Source organism: Chiloscyllium plagiosum, unplaced genomic scaffold, assembly GCF_037043375.1.
Source record: "Chiloscyllium plagiosum isolate Xiang-an unplaced genomic scaffold, Cpla_swu_hap1 HiC_scaffold_16, whole genome shotgun sequence".
NCBI classification, from domain to species: Eukaryota; Metazoa; Chordata; class Chondrichthyes; order Orectolobiformes; family Hemiscylliidae; genus Chiloscyllium; species Chiloscyllium plagiosum.
In genome coordinates, this window is record NW_028270154.1 from 20,733,886 (window position 1) to 20,757,846 (window position 23,961).

General features: G+C 42.8%; 1 pseudogene; it reads left to right on the forward strand.

The window, feature by feature from the left end:
- The first annotated feature begins 457 nt into the window (after positions 1-457).
- Positions 458-23,961, forward strand: part of LOC148147498 (uncharacterized) — a 42,406-nt pseudogene continuing 18,902 nt past the window's right edge.

Below are 23,961 nucleotides of genomic sequence, written 5' to 3' on the forward strand. Positions count from 1 at the left end.
TTTTGCAGTTCTGGTGTGCTGCAGTGTGTTGTGGCCCTTTTGAACAGTGTCTTGATGTAACTTCGTTTGTGTGTATTGGGGTGGTTGCTTTCATAGTTCAGGACTTGGTCTGTGTGTGTGGCTTTCCTGTGTACCTTAGTGGTGAATTCTCCGTTTGGTGTTCTCTGTACCCTCACGTCTAGGAATGGGAGTTGGTTGTCCTTTTCTTCCTCTCTCGTGAGACTGTACGGCTGCAATTTGAACAGATTTGGGGTCCACAGGCTGAATGGAATCAGAAAAATCTAGACCATCTGTTGTTTCTGGAGAGAAGACTTCTGGGTGTTCTCTGTGTGGTTCCTCTTCTCTTAGGGTACCTGCTGATACCACCTTGTCTTCTAGAGGATGAAGGATAATTGGTGAGAGGTTGAGGTTTCTCTCCCTCCTTTCACCTTGTCATTGATGCTGAATGATGAAAGAGATGGAGTGTGACTCTGTGCGCATTTCAAGCATTCTATTGGAGCTGACTGCAAATGGCAACTACCAAGCTGTCCAAGGGGACAGTCAGAGCTACCACAGGACTGATATCATTGATGGATTCCTTCAACCTTTGATTACTTTAATCTGGTTGATGCAACAAACAAACCTGTTGCTCCTGTTTCTGTTTGTGCCTTTTCATGATGTCACAGCAATTGTAAAGCAAATCACTAAGGGTAATGCCTAGCCTGCAACGTTTGAAAAATACAGCAAGGGTTTAAACATGGTCACTCGTGATATCACTGCAGGAAGGTTATGTCACTGGCAAACACTTCCATCTCTTGCAAGATGCGCCATGGAGTCAGGATACATATTTAATCAGGTAAGTATTGGACAATTGTGTGAGAAAGATTGTCGAGGCTCAAGGAGAGAAACTCTCCATGGAACTTTGCAAAATTGACTGTCAAAGTACAGTATGGAAAGATTCACACAATTTGTATGGAAAAAAAGGTCCATAAATATGGGGTTGACTCTAACATGAGATTGACTACTACTTGAGCATCGATGGTATATAGCACAGAAGGAGACCATTTGGCCCATCATTCCTGTGCCTCACTTTCCTTTCAAGAATCCGTGCATGTAGTTAAACACCAGAGACACTGCAATACTTTTCCGCAAAATCAACTTGACACTCATTGGTTCCATGTACAAACAGCATGTTATAAGTCTTGTACTTTAATGGGTTTCAAAAGCCACATACTTTGGAGAAAGTATTTGAAATATTTGTGGACTGGATCAATTTTTTTCTTCTCCACAAGTTTTTTTGGTAGTTTGTTTCTGCATAATTAAAACTGCTGGGCGAACTGCCAAACTATAAAGAATCATTTCAGTCATTTACTTTTGGCCTCTTTTATGCAAGCTTTTGCCAGAAAATGTAAATTAGGCTAAATTAGTCTTTTTTTTATTCTCATGTTTGTCTTTATATCTTGAGAAGGCGTCAAGTCTCTGAGTTAGGTTTCATACACACTTCATGTTATGAATAACTTGACTACTGCTGCTTTGAAAAGATGAAATTAGACAGCATGATGAATTATTCCATTGTGAATGACTTCACAACTGTCTTCACTCAGTATTCACATAATATAATTCTTCCACCAGGAATCACCAGATAGAAATTAGGAATAAGGATAAGCAATATACAGCTTAAATTGTACTACTTTACTTGGCATTCACTGGGACTCTTTTGTCTGTAAAGCATATTAACATTCTGATTTCACTAACTCGGTCATTGGTATTTTGATGATTTGCAACATATTACAATTTAGTTGTCCAAATGAATCTGCAAGGTAATTTTAAAAACATAGCTGTATTATTGATAAAATCTCACCCACAGTGGAAAGCAGAGTATTGAAGAGTTAATGTTATCTACATTTGCTTCCTTATTGCAGTGCGCTCACAGCTATCAGTAAATAGGTAGAATGTCTAATGACAGTATTGACTTACATTGGCACCTGAGGGATGCTGCAGTGGTAATTACTGGCTAATTAAATAATGATGCCTGGTGCATATTTCTTGCCTGTAAGTGATTATGTCACAACACAGGAAAGTGACATTATTTCCTAGTAAGCACTAAGCACTTTACAGATAACATCTGTAGTAAAATATTAATGGCAATACTTCAGGATGTCTTTTAAATGTGACAACACTTGGATTTGTGTGGTTAAGGACCAACAGGTAAAGTGAACAGAAGCATTATATTTTACCTACATAGGGCACCACTTATTTTGGGAAAAGATTGCCCGCTCAATTAAAAATTACATTAGGCTTCCCCTTGGTTACCTTGAGTAGTTTCAAAGCAAATGCACTTGTGTAGATCACCTCAAAAACAATCTGTTTTGATGAATTGAACCTTTAATCAGACAGAATGCTCTTGACAGCAGTAGCAGCAAATAAAATTTGACACTGATGAAGAGGGCTTGTGCAAGTTAGCATGTCCGCAATGAAACTGGCAATGAAATCTTGCCAGTCTGCAGGTCTGCAATGAAATCTTGGGTTTACCAGTGTGGATCTGTTTTAGGAAAGTAAAGCATACTTCTAATACTGCAACACTCCTGCAATGCTGTTACATTAATAACTTTATGTGGCCTCTGATTCAGCACCTGTTATATAATGTCAGAATCAGAATTATTAACCAAATGGTATTATGCCCCACATGTAATAAATGACAAACAGATCTTATATTTCATGAAATGTATAAATGAATGTATCCTCCCGAACTGCGTACAAGGTATTTAAGGTATTCAAGAGAAGATAGATTTTAAAAAACAATAAAAGGTATAATTTAAACAAAGCATTTGTGCTGAGATTTACTTATTTGAAGCAGTTACAAAAGACTTTTCACCACACTAACATTTTTTCTACTAAGAAGTAGAGAGCAAGTTCTTGCTAACTTTTTAAATACTTAATCATCAAGATAATGTATTGTGTTGCCTACCTCTAACCTAATGAAATCAATGTAGGAACAAATTACTGCAGATTCTGGAGTCTGTACTGAAAACAACAAATGCCGGAGATCACGGTGGGTCAGACAGTATTCATACATGGAGCAAGCTAATGCTTCGAGTCTAGATGACGTCATCAGAGCTGATAAAGAGTCATCTTGATTCAGAATGTTAGCTTTCTCTCTCCACATGGATGTTGCCTGATCACTGTGATCTTCAGCATTTGTTATTTTCACTAATAACAGGGGAACCTTGATTATCCAAAAGAGATGGGCGGACACTATTTTATTTGGATAATTGATTATTCGGTTAACCAATTCAACGCCTTTCCTCTGGGGCTCGGAGTTCTCTGTAAAGTTTGCTCCCTGTTCAGACTAAGCAGCAGCACACCGCAGGTGAAACTCCACCCACCAAACCCCGTCCAACACTGCCCACCCCAATACCCATCCAACACCTCCCAAGCCCACCCCCAAACCCCATCCCCACTGCCCCCACCCACCCCCAATACCCATCCAACACCGTCCATGCCCACCTCCAAACCACATCCCACTCTGCCCCTGCCCACCCCCAAACCTCATTGAATGCCATCCCCACCCACCCTAAATCCCATCCAACACAGCCCCCAACCACCCCAATAACCATCCAACACCGTCCATGCCCACCCCCAAACCCCATCCAACACAGCCCCCACCCACCCCAATACCCATCCAACATCGCCCATGCCCACCCCCAAACCCCATCCAACACAGCCCCCACCCACCCCCAATACCCATCCAACACCGCCCATGCCCACCCCCAAAACCCATCCAACACTGCCCCCCTCCACCCCCAAACCTCATTGAACACCACCTCCACCCGCCCCAAATCCCATCCAACACAGCCCCACCCACCCCCAATAGCCATCCAACACAGCCCCCACCCACTCCCAAACCCCATCCAACACAGCCCCCACCCACCCCCAATATCCATCCAACACAGCCCCCACCCACCCCCAATACCCATCCAACACTGCCCATGCCCACCCCCAAACCCCATCCCACACTGTCCCCGCCCACCCCCAAACCTCATTGAACACCGCCCCACCCACCCCAAATCCCATCCAACACAGCCCCACCCACCCCCAATACCCATCCAGCACCGCCCATGCCCACCCCCAAACCCCATTCCACATTGCCCCCACCCACCCCATACCCCATCCCACACTGCCCCCGCCCACCCCCAAACCTCATTGAACACCGCCCCCATCCGCCCCAAATCTCATCCAACACAGCCCCACCCGCCCTCATTAGCAGAGGGATTGAATTCAAGAGTCGTGAAGTGATGTTGCAACTGTACAGGACTTTGGTTAGGCCACATTTGGAGTACTGTGTGCAGTTCTGGTCGCCTCACTTTAGGAAAGATGTGGAAGCTTTGGAGAGGGTGCAGAGAAGATTTACCAGGATGTTGCCTGGAATGGAGAATAGGTCGTACGAGGATAGGTTGAGAGTGCTAGGCCTTTTCTCGTTGGAACGGCGAAGGATGAGGGGTGACTTGATAGAGGTTTATAAGATGATCAGAGGAATAGATAGAGTAGACAGTCAGAAACTTTTTCCCTGGGTACAACAGAGTGTTACAAGGGGACATAAATTTAAGGTGAAGGGTGGAAGGTATAGGGGAGATGTCAGGGGTGGGTTCTTTACCCAGAGAGTGGTGGGGGCATGGAATGCGCTGCCTATGGGAATGGTAGAGTCAGAATCTTTGGTGACCTTTAAGCGGCAATTGCATAGGTACATGGATGGGTGCTTAAGCTAGGACAAATGTTCGGCACAACATCGTGGGCCGAAGGGCCTGTTCTGTGCTGTATTGTTCTATGTTCTATGTTCTATGTTCTAATACCCATCCAACACCCCCCATGCCCACCCCTAAACCCCATCCAACACAGCTCCTGCCTGCCCCCAAACCTCATTGAACACCGCCCCCACCCGCCCCAAATACCATCCAACACAGCCCCCTGCCCGCCCCCCCAAACCTCATTGAACACAGCCCCTTCCTGCCTCCAAACCCCATCCAACACAGCCCCCTGCCCGCCCCCCAAAGCTGCCCCTGCTTGCCCCCCCCGCTCACCCCCAACACCGGTCCCTACCACCCACCCCCAATCCTGTCCAACACAGCCCCCCCCACCTGCCCCCAATACCACTCCCCACTGCCCGTCCCCAATCCCCTCCAACACTGCACCCCCGTCTGCCCCCAACATCACCCCCATCCAACCCCACCCCTACCCCCCGCGCACCCGCCCTCCACACCCCACCCCCATGCACCCCTGCCCCCTGTCTGGGGCAGCTGGACTAGTCACCAACAACAAGATTGCTGCTGCTGCTACTGCCTTTTGGAAGGTGAGTCTCCAAATAGCGCGTGCACACACACACACACAACGTTTTACTGCAACTGTTTGACAGGTTCCACCTTTGCCCTGTACAGGACACTGTTGGAGAGATTATCTGGGGAAGGGGGGTTTAGGGTACACGCCTGTGTAGAACTCCAGGGAAAATGTGGGGAGGGAGAGAGAGGAGGTGGGAGGTGAGTCATTCAGAGGTGGTGCCTGCGCTCCCATCAGCCCAGGACTGTTCTCTGCAGCAATTTTAATCACTGTAAACAAAAGATGTGATCAGTGTTGGACACACGTCTTTGATGTAATGTTTCTGTCAGGACCTCGAGATCTCCTTCGGATAATCTGATTTTCGTATAATTGGTATTCGGATAATCGAGGTTCCTCTGTAAATCACTGGCTGAAATGCACTGACAAACAACATGATTACTCTGTTCCCTCTATGTCAATAAACCTTGAATACTGATGGTTAGATTTTGTTTGGAACAAACTATAATCTGTAACATTTTCAATATCATGAAAACATTACACATCAGAAAATTTAAGGAATGACTCTAAACTTATTGATGATTCAAAATACTGAAGCAAATGTTATAGTAAGCTATCTTCCAGCAAAGTCAAGCTGTGTGAACGTCTGCAGAGGGGGCAGTCTACCTTAGCTATCTTTTTATCTGACCACAAATACAATGGCACATGAAGAAATCAGCAGCCATCAGAAATTAACGATATTCCAGGCAGGTTAGAAGAACCATATCATGTGGAACTGTAAAAGAATTGCTGATTTCAGAAAATTAAAATTGCTATGCTTTGACTTAATATTCACCTCACCTCATTATGCTGAAAATTAGTATGTTCACATAGATTACAAATTACATTATCTATAAATGAACGTGTCAAAATTCTGCAATGTTTTTTCCGTTTCATCCAATTTGGATACAGTGACATTTTTAGCTTGTAGACAACTGGGAACAATATTTTTGTATGTAGTTTACCAGATTTCTGAGGTTCTATTCCAAGTATGATTACATAATCTGTATTCAATGTTTGTTTTATAATAATCAAAACCAATTGAAAATGAATCTTTTTGCCAAATTCGTTTTTTCTATGAATGTTTAGAAGAGTCATTGCTAAAAGCAAAGACCTCTACTATATGACAGGAGATATATAGACTCAGAGTTGATTGGAAAGGAGGTTGTGATCAGTCGTTTTCCAACATAACTTCTAGAAGGAATTGTCAAGTTTCTGAACAAAGGACACTGTAAATTATGCAAAATTCTTCTAAATTGGAATAAATTACAACTTCACACTTAATACTGCACTTTATGTTGTGTTGGGGAGGGAGATGCAGGTGAAGTGGCAATTATGATCCAGGTGGCTGCTTACAGAAGTTTAAGGCTGGGAGAGGTGTCAAGAGCCTTAAAGGGAGAACTCTTCCGCTCTCTTGGGAGAAAGTCCCTCCCAGGGAGCTGCCTTTTTACTGGATTTGCCAGCATATCAGTACTGTCCTGTTGTATTTCTGTCCAAACACCTCCATCACTCCCCTCCACCCACTCACTCACCTACAACTCCTGCCCATACCAAATGCATCCCAAGCTGAAATTCAGCTGGGAGCGGTAGCCACACCTGGGACTACGTGCAATTCCACTGCTGAGCTGCCTGGCGTGACAGGGAAGAACATGGTTCAGGGACCTCCGCCAGAGGGGATAAGTGGAGAGAAGATGTTGCAGTACCAGATCAGAAGACCCCTGGGGATTGGGTTGGGGTGGGAGTGTGAGTGGGTTTTACAGAGTGGAGGGTGGGCAAATTGACATTTATGGGGATCAGGGCTGTTGCATGTCCCTGATGGGCCTAAAATCCCATGAAGAAGGACCTCTTCTCTTTCACCTGACACTACCCTGTGCAAGTCAAGTTATCCTGTCTTCCACAAGGTGTTGGTTTCATCCCACTGTGGGGAAAATATAGACAGCAGCAGAAAGAGTCCCTTAAGTGGCCACTAATTTAGCTTAAAACCATCAAACGATCTCAAGGGTATTGGACTGTCCAGCACCTCCCTTATCAAAATAACGTCTCAGTCAGGTCAGGATCGTGGGGCTAAATGGCTGCCCATTGGATTTGGTATGATGCTGCCCCTTTAACAAAGTTATGTTGTCCTTGGCTTTTCTTCAGAGAGGTCATAAAAGACACAGATTGTGAAAAGTCTGGATTCGAAGGGTTTTAGGGCCAGTTTGATTATAGCTAACAGATACTATTTCAGGCAAAAGGCTTTTAACTTAAAAAAAAACACTTGTACAATGAAAGGGGACTGGCCAGTTCTCCCAGTTCAGCTTTTCTCTGGTTTGATTTGGTTTTTGAAGTCAGACAGTTGCGAAGCTGCTGGACGCAGAGAATTAGGTCCAGGCTGATCCTCCCTCTCTCTGACAGCTCCCCTGTAAGACCCGGTGTTTGATTTTACCTTTTGTGCCAAGGGATGTATATGGGGATTGTTGCAAGTATTTGGAATAGCATCATTAAGACCATAAGACCATAAGAAATAGGAGTGGAAGTAAGGCCATTCGGCCCATCGAGTCCACTCCGCCATTCAATCATGGCTGATGGGCATTTCTAATCCACTTACCCGCATTCTCCCCGTAGCCCTTAATTCCTTGTGACATCAAGAATTTATCAATTTCTGCCTTGAAGACATTTAAGTCGGCATAGTCTGTTCGGTTTTCAGATAGGTTAAGTTATTTGGTATTGTGTTCCCTTTCGTTTATGTTTCATTTGGCAATCTTGTAAATAAATTCTGTTTTGTTTAAAATTAAGTGGTTTGACCAGCTGCATCACTTCTGGAATATCCAGGTTACACCTGCTTAAAGCAACTAGCAAAATGGGCTACTTTTTGAGATGTTTTGAGGGAGTCTGGCCTGGCCCATAACAGATTTTACATGCATCCTACCAGTAGGGGGTATAATATTCAGCACAATTTCTCATTGGCACCTCTCCAAACCTAAAATCTACAGTTGAAAATGTACTAAAGTGGGGGACAGGGACAATAAATCAACTGTTGTTGCTTTGATTTCTGTGTTTTGGGTAACTGTATATATTTACAAATATTGAATAATGCACATCCTAAAAGAAACTTAATGGCGCTTTCAGTCAAGTGAATTTATTGGGATTAATTATTGGGGAGACATGATGCTGGCTGCTGATTCACTTTTTTATTTTATACAACAACAAAAAGGTGAAGTCTACAGCATTTATGGAGAGATATGGGATAAAATAGTACATCAGGAGAGACCTAGAAACTATAGAACATGCAATCCATATTGTACAATACATTGCTTTGGTACAGGTTAGAATATTGTAAGCAGTTTTTGCCAACTGTATTGATGAGAGATTGTTGAAGACATGGTCCACTGATCCTGAAATCATTCCCACAAACTTTGAACAGAGATAAATCTGCAGCATAAAGAAAAGGAACAGGAGTTAAAATGGCACCCCTGTCCAACTGACCCACTCGCTCACCTGTAATTCCTGTCCACATCAATCCCACCCCAGGCTAAAATCCAGGCTGGTGGATTCTATTCTATTCTGTAATACTCTCAGTTGCCACCAATCAGATTCATTCCTCCCGTTCACCAACCAGGTTGTACCCTCTACCTGTCTTCACCTATCCCCACTTCGCCAACCTGCCCCACCACTCCCTTTATCTGCAGCTCCCCCTATACCCACCCCTTGTCCTGAAGAAGGATTACACCCGAAACGTTGACTTCTCAATCCTGTGATGCTCCATGGCTTGCTGTGTTCTTCCAGCCTCCTGCCTGTCTATTTTGGATTCCAGCATCTGCAGTTTTTATTTTGTCTCTAACCAAGTCTTACTCCATTACATTTTAAGATGATGCCATACTCTTGGCCCACAGGTTTATATCAATACTGGCTGAATGCCCAGCCGCAAAGCTGTATCTATCCTTTCACTATTTCCCCAGTGATGTATACTGGTGTATACTTGTAGCAATGCAGTTTCTCTGTTTTCTACTGAAGCTACAAAGCTCAGTGGTGCTGTCAGATTTGTCTCTTTTGCCAACACTTCACCCTGAACATATTGATATTCTGTCTTTTTCCATTTACAGTCACTCCATTATATGCTGTACTAAGTCCCTAACCGTACTGATGCTGGGTTTGCATTTCACTTTGGTTAAAATTCTAATTGTGTGTACTGGTTTGATTGAATTCAATCTCATCTGTTTAAATGTTCCCTGCAGAATGCCACATAAAAGGTGCATACAAGCCTATAATGAGCCAAACAAAGGTGACCTTCGCTATCAATGAATATGCGTAAAGCTGTACAGAAGTCTTCTGTTGTGAATGGATAAAGGGTACGCCACAGCCATTATATATTGAATGATTTATGAGTCAAACATAAGAAGTAAAATCACAGCAGCATGATATGATCTCTCTGTCCAGAAGTGGTGTATGTTTGTCATGAACAGGAGATTCTTCTAAGATCTAAGTTGGCTTTTGAGGTAAGTTTTGTTTATTCTGTAATTATGATTTTGCTTTAGTTACTGGTGGACAACAAACAAAAAATGTGCATTCAACATCATAACATAAGAAAATTAAACCTTCCCAAGGTCAGGCTACTTGTCATCATGGGCACTATGTTCAATCATTAACAGATTTTGTCCCCATTACAAAATAAGAACAAAAAAACAGGAATTGCTAGAGAAACTCAGCAGGTCTGGCTATATCCATGGAGAGAAAGCAGAGTCAACATTTTAGGTGAGCCTTCTTCAGAGCTGTTCTGGTGAACAGTAGCTGAACCTAAAACATTGATTGTGCTTTCTCTCCACAGATGCTGCCAGACCTGTTGAGTTTCTCTAGCAATTTCTACTTTTGTTTCTGCTTTCCAGCATCCACAGTTCTTGGTTTTATTTTATCAAAAACACTTGCATTTATGAAGCACCTTTTATGACTACAGAATATTTATACCACATCATAAACAATGAAATACATTTCATTTGTGCACACTCGCTATTGTCATGTAGGAAATATAGCAGTTAGTTTATGCAGAGCAGGTTCCTACAAACATCAATGTGGACAAAGACCAAATAATCTTTTTTCTGAGATGTTGGCTGAGCAGTAAACATCAAAACACCAGGAATAATATTTCTGTTCTTCTACGAAATACTTCTATGGAATCTCTTACATTCATCTGAGAAGGTAAATAGGGCCTTGGTTTAATATCTCAAGTGAACATAATGCTTTCAACAATGCAACGTATACTCTGTACTGCAATGGAGTGCCAACTTCATGTTTAGAGCTTAAATCCTGAAGTGGAATCTAAATTCATAACCTTTCTAACCTTCTTGCATAGAGCATAGAACATTACAGCGCAGTACAGGCCCCTTGGCCCTCGATGTTGCACCAACCTGTCATACCAATGTGAAGCCCATCTAACCTACACTATTCCATGTAGGTCCATATGCTTGTCCAATGACGACTTAAATGCACTTAAAGTTGGTGAATCTACTACCATTGCAGGCAAAGCATTCCATATCCTTACTACTCTCTGAGTAAAGAAACTACCTCTGACATCTATCCTATATCTATCACCCCTCAATGTAAAGCTATGCCCCCTCGTGCTCGCCATCACCATTCTTGGAAAAAGGCTCTCTCTGTCCACCCTATCTAACCCTCTGATTATCTTATATGTCTCTATTATGTCACCTCTCAACTTTCTTCTAATGAAAACAGCCTCAATTCCCTCAGCCTTTCCTCGTAAGACCTTCCCTCCATACCAGGCAACAATCTCCTCTGCACCCTTTCCAAAGCTTCCACATCCTTTTTATAATGCAGTGACCAGAACTGTACACAGTACTCCAAGTGCGGCTGCACCAGAGTTTTGTACAGCTGTAGCATAACCTCATGGTTCCGGAACTCGACCCCTCTATTAATAAAAGATAAAACACTGTATGCCTTCTTAACAACCCTGTCAACCTGAGTGGCAACTTTCAAGGATCTGTGTACCTGGACACAGAGACCTCTCTGCTCATCTACACTACCAAGAATCTTACCATTAGCCCAGTACTTTGCATTCCGGTTACTTCGACCAAAGTGAATCACCTCACACTTGTCTGCATTAAACTCCATTTGCCACCTCTCAGCCCAGCTCTGCAGCTTTATCTATGCATTTATTGTGTCTTATTAAATGTAAGACAATGGAGCATTAACTGCAGAAAGTAACAGTTCAACAGGCCAATGGGTATGATATTAAAGAGCATTTACACAAGTAAAACAGGCCAACATGTCCTGCGATGTTGGCTGAGCAATAGCCATCAAGACACCAGGAATAATATTTCTGTTCTTATATTATGTCCCAAGAGTTTCTGTCCACCCTCTTTCATCTAAACTCTTCAACATTTCCTATTACTCCTACCACCATCTTAAATTATCTCATTTTAAATGCAACTATGGTAATTGCCTCAATTATTCATTTTTGTAGTGAGTTACAGAATTATTATTTACTATCTTGTGTTTAGATTTGAGCTGCTCTGCAACTGGAAGCATCTTCTCTATGATATTATCAAACACGTTAGTCATCTTAAAAACTTCTATAATTTCCATTCTATCCTCCTTAGTCTTTTATTTTCTACAGGAAAGAACTCCAGCTTGTTCAAACATCCTGACAGGTTTCAGTGTCATCCTAGTAAATCTTTCTTACAAGTTCTCCAGAGGCTGTATATCGTTTTTATAATCACAGCATTCCAAGGTTGCATTCACATTTAACATTCCTTTAGATTTGTTTAACTCCAGCCCTATAGAAGTTAATCCCAGTGCTTCTTTCACTGCCTGATGTCCCCATTAACTTGAGCCAACATTTAAGTTGAGTTCTACAACTGAACTCCTGGATCCCTCAATGCTCTCCATCCACTGTGACACTTTTTTAAAAGAGCATGTGACATCCAAAAGTAACAACTGTATGACACACCAAAAGGTAAAGTCACCATTGCCACAAAGAGCTGTAGTTTCATCAGCTACTGGTGGTTTAACTTCAGGGTCATCCACCTCAGGTGAGGCTAGAGATTGTAGAAGAGAAGCTTCAGTTGGGGGTGGGAATTGAATCTATGCTGTTAGCATCACTAGACAGCCAAGTGAGCTTAATCAATCCCCGATATAACAAACTATACCATCAATTGAAGAGGAGAAAGTGAGGGCTGCAGATGCTGGAGAGTCAGAATTAAAAGGTTAGATCTTATGGAATACAGGGAGAACTAGCCATTTGGATACAGAACTGGCTCAAAGGTAGAAGACAGAGGGTGGTGGTGCAGGGTTGTTTTTCAGACTGGAGGCCTGTGACCAGTGGAGCACCAGAAGGATCAGTGCTGGGTCCTCTACTTTTTGTCATTTATATGAGTGATTTGGATGTGAACATAGGAGATATAATCATTAAGTTTGCAGATTGTGCCAAAATTAGAGTTGTAGTGGACAGCGAAGAAGGTTATCTCAGATTACAATGGGATCTTGATCAGATGGGCCAATGTGCTGAGGAGTGGCAGGTGGAGTTTAACTTAAGTAAATATGATGTGCTGCATTTTGGAAAAGCAAATCATGGCAGGACTTATACACTTAATGGGAAGGTCCTAGGGAGTGTTGCTGAACAAAGAGACTTTGGAGTACAGGTTCATAGCTCCTTGAAAGTAGAGTCGCAGGGAGATAGGATAGTGAAGAAGGCATTTGGTATGCTTTCCTTTATTGGTCAGAGCATTGAGAGGTCATGTTGTGGTTGTACAGGACGTTGGTTAGGCCACTTTTGGAATATTGCATGAAATTCTGGTCTCCTTCCTATCAGAAGGATGTTGTGAAACTTGAAAGGGTTCAGAAAATATTTACAAAGATATTGCCAGAGTTGGAGGATTTGAGCTGTCGGGAGAGGCTGAATAGGCTGGGGCTGTTTTCCCTGGAGCGTTGGAGGCTGAGGGGTGACCTTACAGAGCTTTACAAAATCATGAAGGGCGTGGGTAGGATAAATAGAGAAAGTCTTTTCCCTGGGGTGGGGGAGTCCAGAACTAGAAGGCAGATAGGTTTAGGGTGAAAAGGGAAAGATATAAAAGGGACCTAAAGGGCGAATGTTTTGCACAGAGTGCATGAATGGAATGAGCTGCCAGAGGAAGTGGTGGAGGCTCGTACAATTGTAACATTTAAAAGGCATCTGGATGCTATATGAATAGGAAGGGTTTAGAGGGATATAGGTCAAGTGCTGGCGAATGGGACTAGATTGGATTCGGATATCTAGTCAGAATGGACAAGTTGGACCAAGGGGTTTATCTCTGTACTGTACATCTCTATGACTCTATGACTCAAAGTGTGGTGCTGGAAAAGCATAGCAGGTCAGGCAGAGTCTGAGGAGCAGAAGCGTCGATGTTTTGGGCAAAAGCCCGAATTTTCAATTCTCCTGCTACTCGATGCTACCTGACCTGCTATGCTTTTCCAGTGCGACACTTTTTGACTCAATTGAAGAAGGGTCAAACCACAGTAAATAAGGATTCAACAGGGCACATATTGCAGCAGAAATGAAATTTGTTGAGAGATCAGCAGACTGCAAGATAGATATTATCAGTAAACATTGATGATTGTTAAAATTTGTCAAACATTGAAGGGAATATTTTAATCCCATTAAGAAGTATCAACAGTTTTCCCTTATCCATGACACAAAATGTATCTCTGCCAAGGGAACCCAGCCTGATTTATTTTTTCTAGGAAAGCTGACATGCCATGCACAGGCATCTACAACAAGTACATAAGGCAGTGCCACACAGGCCACACAGATGATGCAATGCCAAGATACCCATTTTGGGCCACACTTGTCCTAACAATGAATAAGAGGACCATTGTGGAAAAAATGCCAGTGTAGAGATGCAAGGTGGTCCCTGTGTTAATGCTATGTAAAGGACCAGGCAAATTGCGAGTAAGGTAGTCATTGAGAACGTCTTCTGTTGTAAATATCTGGAAGTAACAGGAGTGTTTTTGGAGAGGATGTGCTAAATTCCTGAATTTGACAGAAAATGTTGCTTATCTCTGATAATGATGGTGGAGGATTATGGTGACCTGTTTCCACGAAGATGAGAGACCTGTAATGGCGGTCCCACTGCATTTGCAGCATGACAGGGAGAGATAGAGAGAGAGAGAGAGAGAGAGAGCGAGAGAGCAGAGGACATGAAGAGAGAATATGCTACATGATGTCGTCTGCAAAGTTGGAACTGGACTCTTCTATGCTCCTGGTCATGAAAGGAGAATATCTGGCAGGCCAGTCAATGCACCCAACTTCTCAGTATGCTTGGTCAATAGCAGTAACCTACCACTGCACAATTAAGGCTCTCAACTGAGTTCTCCTTTACAGAACTCACTGATTACCTACCCCTTGTGGAATTGACAAATTAACTATCATCTCCTCTTAGTGTGGCTACAGCACCTTGTTCTGCATGACCTACTATGTGGTTATCCTAATTCTATATTACCCTTCACAGGAGCACAGTTACTCCCTTTCTTTATCTTTGAGCTGTTTGGCTGGGAAAGTAGCTGCTCTTAGGTGTCTGAAAGCAAGAACTTAAAGCTTCCAGATTAAGGGGATGGGATGGAAGTCAAGAGGTCCATGATCACAATATCTGCAGCTAGCTAATCTACCAGGTATAATATTTCAGATGGCACTAATCAGGAAGTTTCAGAGATTGATTTGGGGAGATTGCTCACAGGTAAAGGGACATCTGGCAAGGGGGAGGCTTTCAAAAGCAAGATATATGTCAGGTATTGACAGCTGGAATTAAGTGAATCCCTTGTAGTGTAGAGGGTGTAGAAATATGCTGAAGAGGGGTATCAGGTGGGCAAAAAAAGGATATGAAAAGCTTTGGCAGAAAAGGTAAAGAAGAATCCAAAAATATTCTACAACTATATTAAGGGCAAAAGAATAATTAGTGAGAGAACAGGGACCCTTAAAGATCAATGAGATTGTCTATATGTGGAGCCACTGGAGGTAGATGGGATGCTAAACCAATGTTTCTGGTCAGTATTTACTGTGGAGAAAGATATAAAAGCTAGGGAACTCAGAGAAATAAGTAGTGATGTCATAATAATTTACATTACAGAAGGGCAGGTGTTGGCAATCTTAAGGCATAAAGGTAGTTAAACCTCAGGACCTAATCAATTTTATCCAGGACATTGTGGGAAGCTAGAAAAGAAATTGTGAGGCCCTAATAGAGATATTGTATCATCGATAGCCATAGGTGAGGTGCCAACAGACTGAAGCGTGGCTATATGGGAGGCAATGACCCGATGGTTTTATCACTGGATTGTTAATCCAGAGATCTGGGTAATATTCTAGGGATTTGGGTTCAAATCCTGCTAGGGTGGATGGCGAAATTTGAATTCAATAAAAAAAACTGGAGTTAACTGTCAACGAATGACCATGAATCCATTATCAATGGTCAGGAAAAACCCATCTGTTTCACTAGTGTGTCCTTTAAGGAAGGAAACTGCCAGCCTACATTTGACTCCAGATCCACAGCAATGTGGTTGACACTTAACTACCCTCTGGGCAATTGATTGATGCTGTGTAACATGCTGGTCTAACCAGTGACACCCTCAATCCATGAGTGAACATATAATGTTGTGTCATTATTTTAGAAAGGCTACAAGGAAAAGCTAGGGAACTATTGGTTGTTGAGCATAATGTCAGTGGTGGATAAGTTTTTGAAGGGGATTCCGCGGGACAAGACTACATGCATTCGGAAAGGCAAGGTCTGGTTCTCCTTCGACTACCTTTAAACCTGATTAGGGATGGTCAACATGGCTTTGTGTGTGGGAAATCATGTCTCACAAACTTGACAAAGGACTGGTTTCCGTGCTTTGTACCTCTATGAATCTATATTGGGATAGGCTTCAACTGGAGATTGATAAGGGGTGTGAGGCAGTAACATATTATTATCCTTACACCAGATGCCATTGGATCTGTTGCTGGGAACCCAATGATTCTGGGAATCATCTCCTCCATTGAGTCAGGAGACACAACCACTCTTGTTCTTGGCCAGTTCTGGTCTACTCCCTATGACTGTACTATAACATTTTCACAAGGGCAGATATTAGTGGCTGAATTATACTGTCCTTGGGTGAATTTCCTGTCAAAGCTAAATAACTCTCATTGTGTAGGTGCAATTAGAGGGTGAGGTTGGCAGCCTTGCTAAGTGTGAAGGTGAGGTGGAATATCTGTTAGGCAGGCAACCTCTACCATTTAGAAGGTCAAGATAGCAGAAGTACGGCCATACGCAAGTTCCTGTCCAAACCATTAGTCATGCTACATTGGAAACATATCACTGTTCCTTCACTGCTGCTGTATCAAAAAACTCTGGAACACCTCTCCGAAGAATACTTTAGATATACCTACACCTAATTGTTCAGGAAAGTAGCTTGTAAATTAAATTGATAATTTATTCAGTGTAGGGTCAGGGTGTGGGATTAATTTCCCCAACCTAAGTAATATCTGACCTTTTTCATTAGTTTTTAATTATTCAAGAGTTATCCTGGCAGGTATATTGCCTATTTTGCAAAATGTGGGCCAAATACCATTGATTCTATTCTGACTGTTGTTTATTTCTTTGCAGGAATTTTTTATTATCTTCCACAAATAACTGCAACCAGGTTCATGTTCAGAGAGGGCTTGTCACAAACAATACTTTCAATCCTGTGACTTCCAATGATCTGGCAATATCTAGTTAAATTATTTTCTGAAAGAATCACAGATGCGAATGGTCTCAGGAAATTTCAGTACTCGCCTAACTTGGCAAAGTCAGATATAACCATAGTGCTGGTAAGGAATCTCGGCATCATATATGGTTGCATTTCTTCAACACTTTAAATATTTTGTGCATTTATTCAATGCTAACTCATTCCCTCTGCATTGGCAGAAATGGTAACATAACCCAGGAGCAGCAACACACAAACTGCATCTTTCAAATGAGTAACACATCTACTTCATTAAAAACTGATCAATTTTAGCTTGCCACTTACTTTAAGTTCTGTACTGGAGCAAGAAGCAATGTAGAGCAGAGCTACAAACCACTGATGAGTTTTTAATGATTTCTATTGTTGCCCTTTCAAAATACTTGAAGAAACATGCCTTGAATTTAGCAGGCACCTCAAGTGTTGTTGTTGATAAGGAATGATATAAAGTTTATTAGTTTATTGTTTAATTGAAATCATCTGTATTCTTGAATGCAAACATAATGCTGCATGTTAATCATAAATCTTGGGACTTGGGAGGTAATCTGCAGTCCATGCAGTTAGCAATGCAGCAACTAAATCAGAAGGTGAGGTGGGACTGCAGTGGAAAACTTCAGGAATTCTTAAAATGTCTTTGTTCTCGCTGGGACTGGCAAGATTTTTCAACTAAGTACAAGATGTGAATATTGTACTCAACCTTTGAATGAAATACTTGAAAGGTACAATTTTCAACTTCTTTTCTTTTTATTACAGGATGTCAGCTGTGTCTCGGAGTTTTCATCACTCAGTTGGAACATTCTAGGCTGAGTCTCACTCCAGAGAATTGAACATAAAGTCTTCACTAATAATTGCAAAGCAAAACTGAAGGAATCTTTTAATGTTGCAGGTGTTACCACCTCCTGTAGGTTCTGGCAGGATGCTCAAGACTAAATGGCATTAGGGGACAGATGATAGTTATATGTTGATTAAGAAATAATTGCCTGAGAACTCATTTGGATGGGGAATAAGTAATCGGTGGAGTTTTGTGATTTGTAACTTGAAGTCAAGCTCTCCATTAAACTATAGGCTTGTATAACCTCTGGTGTTTAACAGCAGTTGCTGTTTTTTGGATGAGATGTTTGGTTGAGGACCATCTGCCCCCTCAAGTGAATGCATAAAATTCTATGACACTATTTTTGAAGAGAAGCCAGAAGTTCTACAGTGTGTCCAGGCCAATATTTATGCCTCAATCAATATCATTACTTTATTGCTGTTTGTATGACTGACTGTAATTAATTTGATTGCCACATTTTGGACATTATGACAGTATTCACTAATCACACTCTTTTTGACTGTGAGACATGCTAGCACCTATGGTGGTCACAAAGTGATAGAAATATAATTCTCCCCTTCTTTATCCTCACGTTCATTTAACCTGCTAAGCTACATAACCCTTTGTGTAATGATGTGTCTATTACTATTATTGGGACAGTGTTGGGACAGAGGTAAAACATATAGGTTGACATGGGACTACGCTCACCTGATAATGCCAACAAGAAGCCTGAAGTTTTCGACCAGTCTGCTAGCCAAGCCCAGTGAACAGGCACCACACTTCAGGAACAGAGTGGGTGGTTTGTGCTGTGGTAGTGGAGGACCTGAATAGACAATATAGATAGACAATAGACAATAGGTTCAGGAGTAGGCCATTCTGCCCTTCGAGCCTGCACTACCATTCAATATGATCATGGCTGATCATCCTCAATCAGTATCCTGTTCCTGCCTTATCTCCATAACCCTTGATTTCACTATTCTTGAGAGCTCTATCCAACTCTTTCTTAAATGAATCCAGAGACTGGGCCTCCACTGCCCTCTGGGGCAGAGCATTCCACACAGCCAACACTCTCTGAGTGAAGAAGTTTCTCCTCATCTCTGTCCTAAATGGTCTACCCCGTATTTTTAAGCTATATCCTTTGGTTCGGCACTCACCCATCAGCAGAAACATGTTTCCTGCCTCCAGAGTGTCCAATCCTTTAATAATCTTATATGCCTCAATCAGATCCCCTCTCAGTCTTCTAAACTCAACGGTATACAAGCCCAGTCGCTCCGGTCTTTCAGCGTAAGATAGTCCCGCCATTCCAGGAATTTACCTCGTGAACCAACGCTGCACTCCCTCAATAGCCAGAATGTCAAATTTGGAGACCAGAACTGCACACAATACTCCAGGTATGGTCTCACCAGGGCCCTGTACAGCTGCAGAAGAACCTCTTTGCTTCTATACTCAATCCCTCTTGTTATGAAGGCCAGCATGCTGTTAGCCTTCTTCACTACCTGCTGTACCTGCATGCTTACCTTCATTGACTGGTGTACAAGAACACCCAGATCTCTTTGTATTGCCCCTTTACCTAAATTGATTCCATTTAGGTAGTAATCTGCCTTCCTGTTCTTGCCACCAAAGTGGATAACCATACATTTATCCACATTAAATTGCATCTGCCATGCATCTGACCACTCACCTAACCTGTCCAGGTCACCCTGTAATCTCCTAAAAACCTCCTCACATTTCACCCTGCCAGCCAGCTTAGTATCATCAGCAAATTTGCTAATGTTATGACTAATACCATCTTCTATATCATTAATATATATTGTAAAAAGCTGCGGTCCCAGCACTGATCCCTGCAGTACCCCACTGGTCACAGTCTGCCATTCCGAAATGGAGCCGTTTATCACTACTGTTTGTTTTCTGTCAGCCAACCAACTTTCAATCCAAGTTAGTATTTTGCCCCCAATACCAGGTGCCCTAATTTTGCTCACTGACCTCCTATGTGGGACTTTATCAAAAGCTTTCTGAAAGTCCAGGTACACTACATCTACTGGATCTCCCTCATCCACCTTCAGAGTTACATCCTCAAAAAATTCCAGAAGATTAGTAAAGCATGATTTCCCCTTCATAAATCCATGCTGACTCTGACCTATCCTGTTACTACTATCCAGATGTGTCGTAATTTCATCTTTTATAATAGACTCCAGCATCTTTCCCACCACTGAGGTGAGACTAACTGGTCTATAATTTCTTGCTTTCTCTCTTCCACCTTTCTTAAAAAGTGGTACACATTAGCCACCCTCCAATCCGCAGGAACTGATCCCGAATCTATCGAACTCTGGAAAATAATCACCAATCCATCCACGATTTCTCGAGCCACCTCCTTCAGTACGCTGGGATGTAGACCATCAGGCCCCGGGGACTTATCAGTCTTCAGACCTAACAGTCTCTCCAACACCAATTCCTGGCAAATATAAATTCCCTTAGGTTCAGGTCCTTCAGCCACTGTTACCTCTGGGAGATTGCTTGTGTCTTCTCCAGTGAACACAGATCTGAATTACCAATTCAATTCTTCTGCCATTTCTTTGTTCCCCGTAATATATTCCCCTGTTTCTGTCTTCAAGGGACCAATTTTAGTCTTAACCATTTTTTTGCCTTTCAGATACCTATAAAAGCTTTTACTATCCTCCTTTTTTTTTGGCCAGTTTACCTTCGTACCTCATTTTTTCTCTGCTTATTTCCTTCTTAGTAATCCTCTGTTGTTCTTTAAAAGCTTCCCAGTCCTCCGTTTTCCCACTTATCTTTGCTATGTTGTACTTTTTCTCTTTTAACTTTATATGTTTCTTAACTTCCTTCATCAGCCACGACCACCCATGCCTCCTCCTTGGATCTTTCTTCCTTTTTGGATTGAACTGATCCTGTATCTTTTGCATTATACACAGAAATATCTGCCATTGTTCCTCCACTGTCATCCCTGCTAAGGTATTGCACCATTGAACTTTGGCCAGGTCCTCCCTCATAGCTCCATAGTTCCCTTTATTCAACAGAAATATTGTCACTTCTGATTGTACCCTCTCCCTCTCAAGTTGCAGATTGAAGCTTATTATATTATGGTCACTACTTCCCAATGGCTCCTTCACTTCGAGGTCCCTGATCAATTCTGGTTTGTTGCACAATACCAGGCCCAGCACCAGCTGTTCTAAGAATCCATCTCAGAGGCATTCCACAAAGTCTCTTTCTTGAGGTCCAATACCATCCTGATTCTCCCAGTCTACCCGCATGTTGAAAACCCCATAACAACTGTAGTAACATCTTTGCGACAGGCCAATTTCAGCTCCTTATTCAACTTACATTCTTACTACTGTTTGGGGGCCTGTAGATAACTCCAAAGAGGTCTTTCTACCCTTAGAATTTCTCAGCTCTATCCATACTGACTCTACATCCCCTGATTTTTGGTCCCCCCGCGCAAGGGACTGAATACCATCCCTTACCAACATGGCCACCCCACCTCCTCTGCCCGTCAGTCTGTCCTTACGATAGCACATGTAGCCTTGAATATTCATTTCCCAGGCCCTGTCCACTTGAAGCCACGTCTCAGTTATCCCCACAATATCATATCTGCCAATTTCCAAAAGAGCCTCAAGCTCATCCATCTTATTTCTAATGCTTTGCGCATTCATGTATAGTATTTTTAATTTGTTACTGCCCTCACCCTTCCCATCAACTCCTATTCCAATCAACCGTACAGCATGATCCCTTTTTGAGTTTTTTGCTTCATTGATACAGTTGTCTTTCTTGACGTCCCTTGTTCTAACTTTCCCTTCAATTTCCTTCTTAAACATCCAGTTTGTCCCCTCCCCCCCGTTACTTAGTTTAAACGTAGCTGTGTTGCAGTAACAAACCTGCCAGCCAGAATGTTGGTCCCCAACCTATTAAGGTGCAAACCGTCTCTCTTGTATAATTTATGCTTACCACAAAACATACCCCAGTGATCCAAGAATTTAAATCCTTGCTTCCTGCACCAGTTCCTCAGCCACATTATCTCCCTGTCCATTATCTCCCTGTTTCTGGCCTCACCAGCCCGAGGAACTGGAAGCAAACCGGAGATAACCACCCTGGGCATCCTGCTTTTCAGCCTTCTTTCTAGTTCTCCGAAGTCCCGCTGTAGTATGTTCCTCCTCTTCTTCCCGACATCATTTGTGCTGACATGTACCACCACCTCTGGCTCTTCACCTTCGTCCTTGAGGATTTCCTGCACTCTGTCTGTGATGTCTTTAACCCTGGCACCAGGAAGGCAACACACCATCCTTAAGTCCCGCCTGCTGCCACAAAAACCCCGGTCAGTTCCTATCACTATGGAGTCCCCTATTACCACGGCTCTGTGCAATGTCCGACTCTTCCGCTCTGCCTCCACGCCAACTTTTGATTGACAGACCTGGCCACCTCGTGGACTGGCAGTGTCATCTGTCTCTACTGTTTCCAACAGATTCAACTTGCTTCTGACAGGAGTCTCTTGCACCTGTCTCCTCTCTGCCTTCCTCATCGTCTGCTGTCTTCTGCTCCCTTCTGGTATGGTCGGAATAACCTCACTGAAGGTCTTGTCCAGAAAGATCTCGTTCTCTCGGATGAGCCTAAGGTCCTCGAGTTCTTTCATCAGTGCTGCAATATGCTCTGTCAGTAGCTGAATGTGCACACACTTTCCACACTTATACAAGCCAGACACACCAGAGTCGTTGACCTCCCACATCAAGCACGTAGCACACTGAACCAGCTTGGCAGTCATGTCTTCACCCTCTTCAACTGTGGCGTAATCACTTCACTCAACCTCCTTGTCAAAGATTCCTGAGCTAAAGCCTCACTCTTCACTCCACAGGAACTTCCTTGGACCCTCTTTTTGGGGCAAGTCTGTGGACTTTTAATTTGGATTAGAGGAGGAGGGTGTTTGAGAGGCCCTACTTTGTAGGACCTGGGATCTAGAACACACCCACTCAAATAACAATCACTTACCTTCCCGACCGTCTTTGCGCTCCGACTTCACTTCTGCCCAGCACCCGCCATTCTCTGCTGAATGCAGCTTCAAAGGATCATGTGATCAAGATGTGAATGGAAGGGAGCAGCTGAGCAGGCGACAGCCATATTGAAACAGTATCGTGGGCCTGAGAAGAATATTCATGCCTAATGGAGTCCTAAAAGCCTCACAGTTAAATATCTTTTGAAGGCATTTTCTGAGTGGTCTGCAATGGCCTTTACAAGGACAGCTATTTAGGCCTCTCACTGTCTAATATAGATAGGCAGAATGTGGGTAGAACACACTCTATTGATTGGCTCACAAAAATGGTAGGTGTTCCTATGAGTAGAATATGATACTAATTCTGATATTCTAATTATTTATACTAAAAGTGGCGTCACACCTGACCATGTGACACCCACCTGAAAATCATGTCAAGTTGACCTTAGACAAGCAATGAGTGGGCAATTTCTCCCTTACCCACAGACATCCCTTTCGATTGTCGACTGTGAATCACCCAGTTTTGCAGTGTAAGAGAATGATCCAGCCTGTAAGTGAAGTCCCCACAATCTTCCAGACTGGAGAATGCTACACTTCTACTATTGGTTGTCAGTAAGAGCAGACATGTCACTGCCCTACCACAAGGCATAGAATTTACATGACACACTAAAAAATGGAGAATCTCACTCCTAGTAAGGAGGATGCCATTACAGCTGGTGCAATTCCCCTGATCACTGAAGTAATCACAGAATCTCATGAGAACCAAACAAACAGTTCTCATTTTGTTGGAAATCAGCAGAAGTGATGAGTGTTATGGGGTGGCAGGGTTCTCTAACTGGTGATAGTGAGGACTGCAGATGCTGGAGATCAGAGTCAAGAGTGTGGCGCTGGAAAAGCACAGCAGGGCAGGAGATTCCTAATGAAGGACTAATGCCCAAAACGTCGAGTCTCCTGCTCCTCAGATGCTGCCTGGCCTGCTGTACTTTTCTGTAACTGGTGGGCAAGCTATTCCAGAAGGTTAGCAAGCCAGCAATAAAATGAAAATCATTCGAATTTTGTATCAGATGGATTATTAACTTCTCAATTC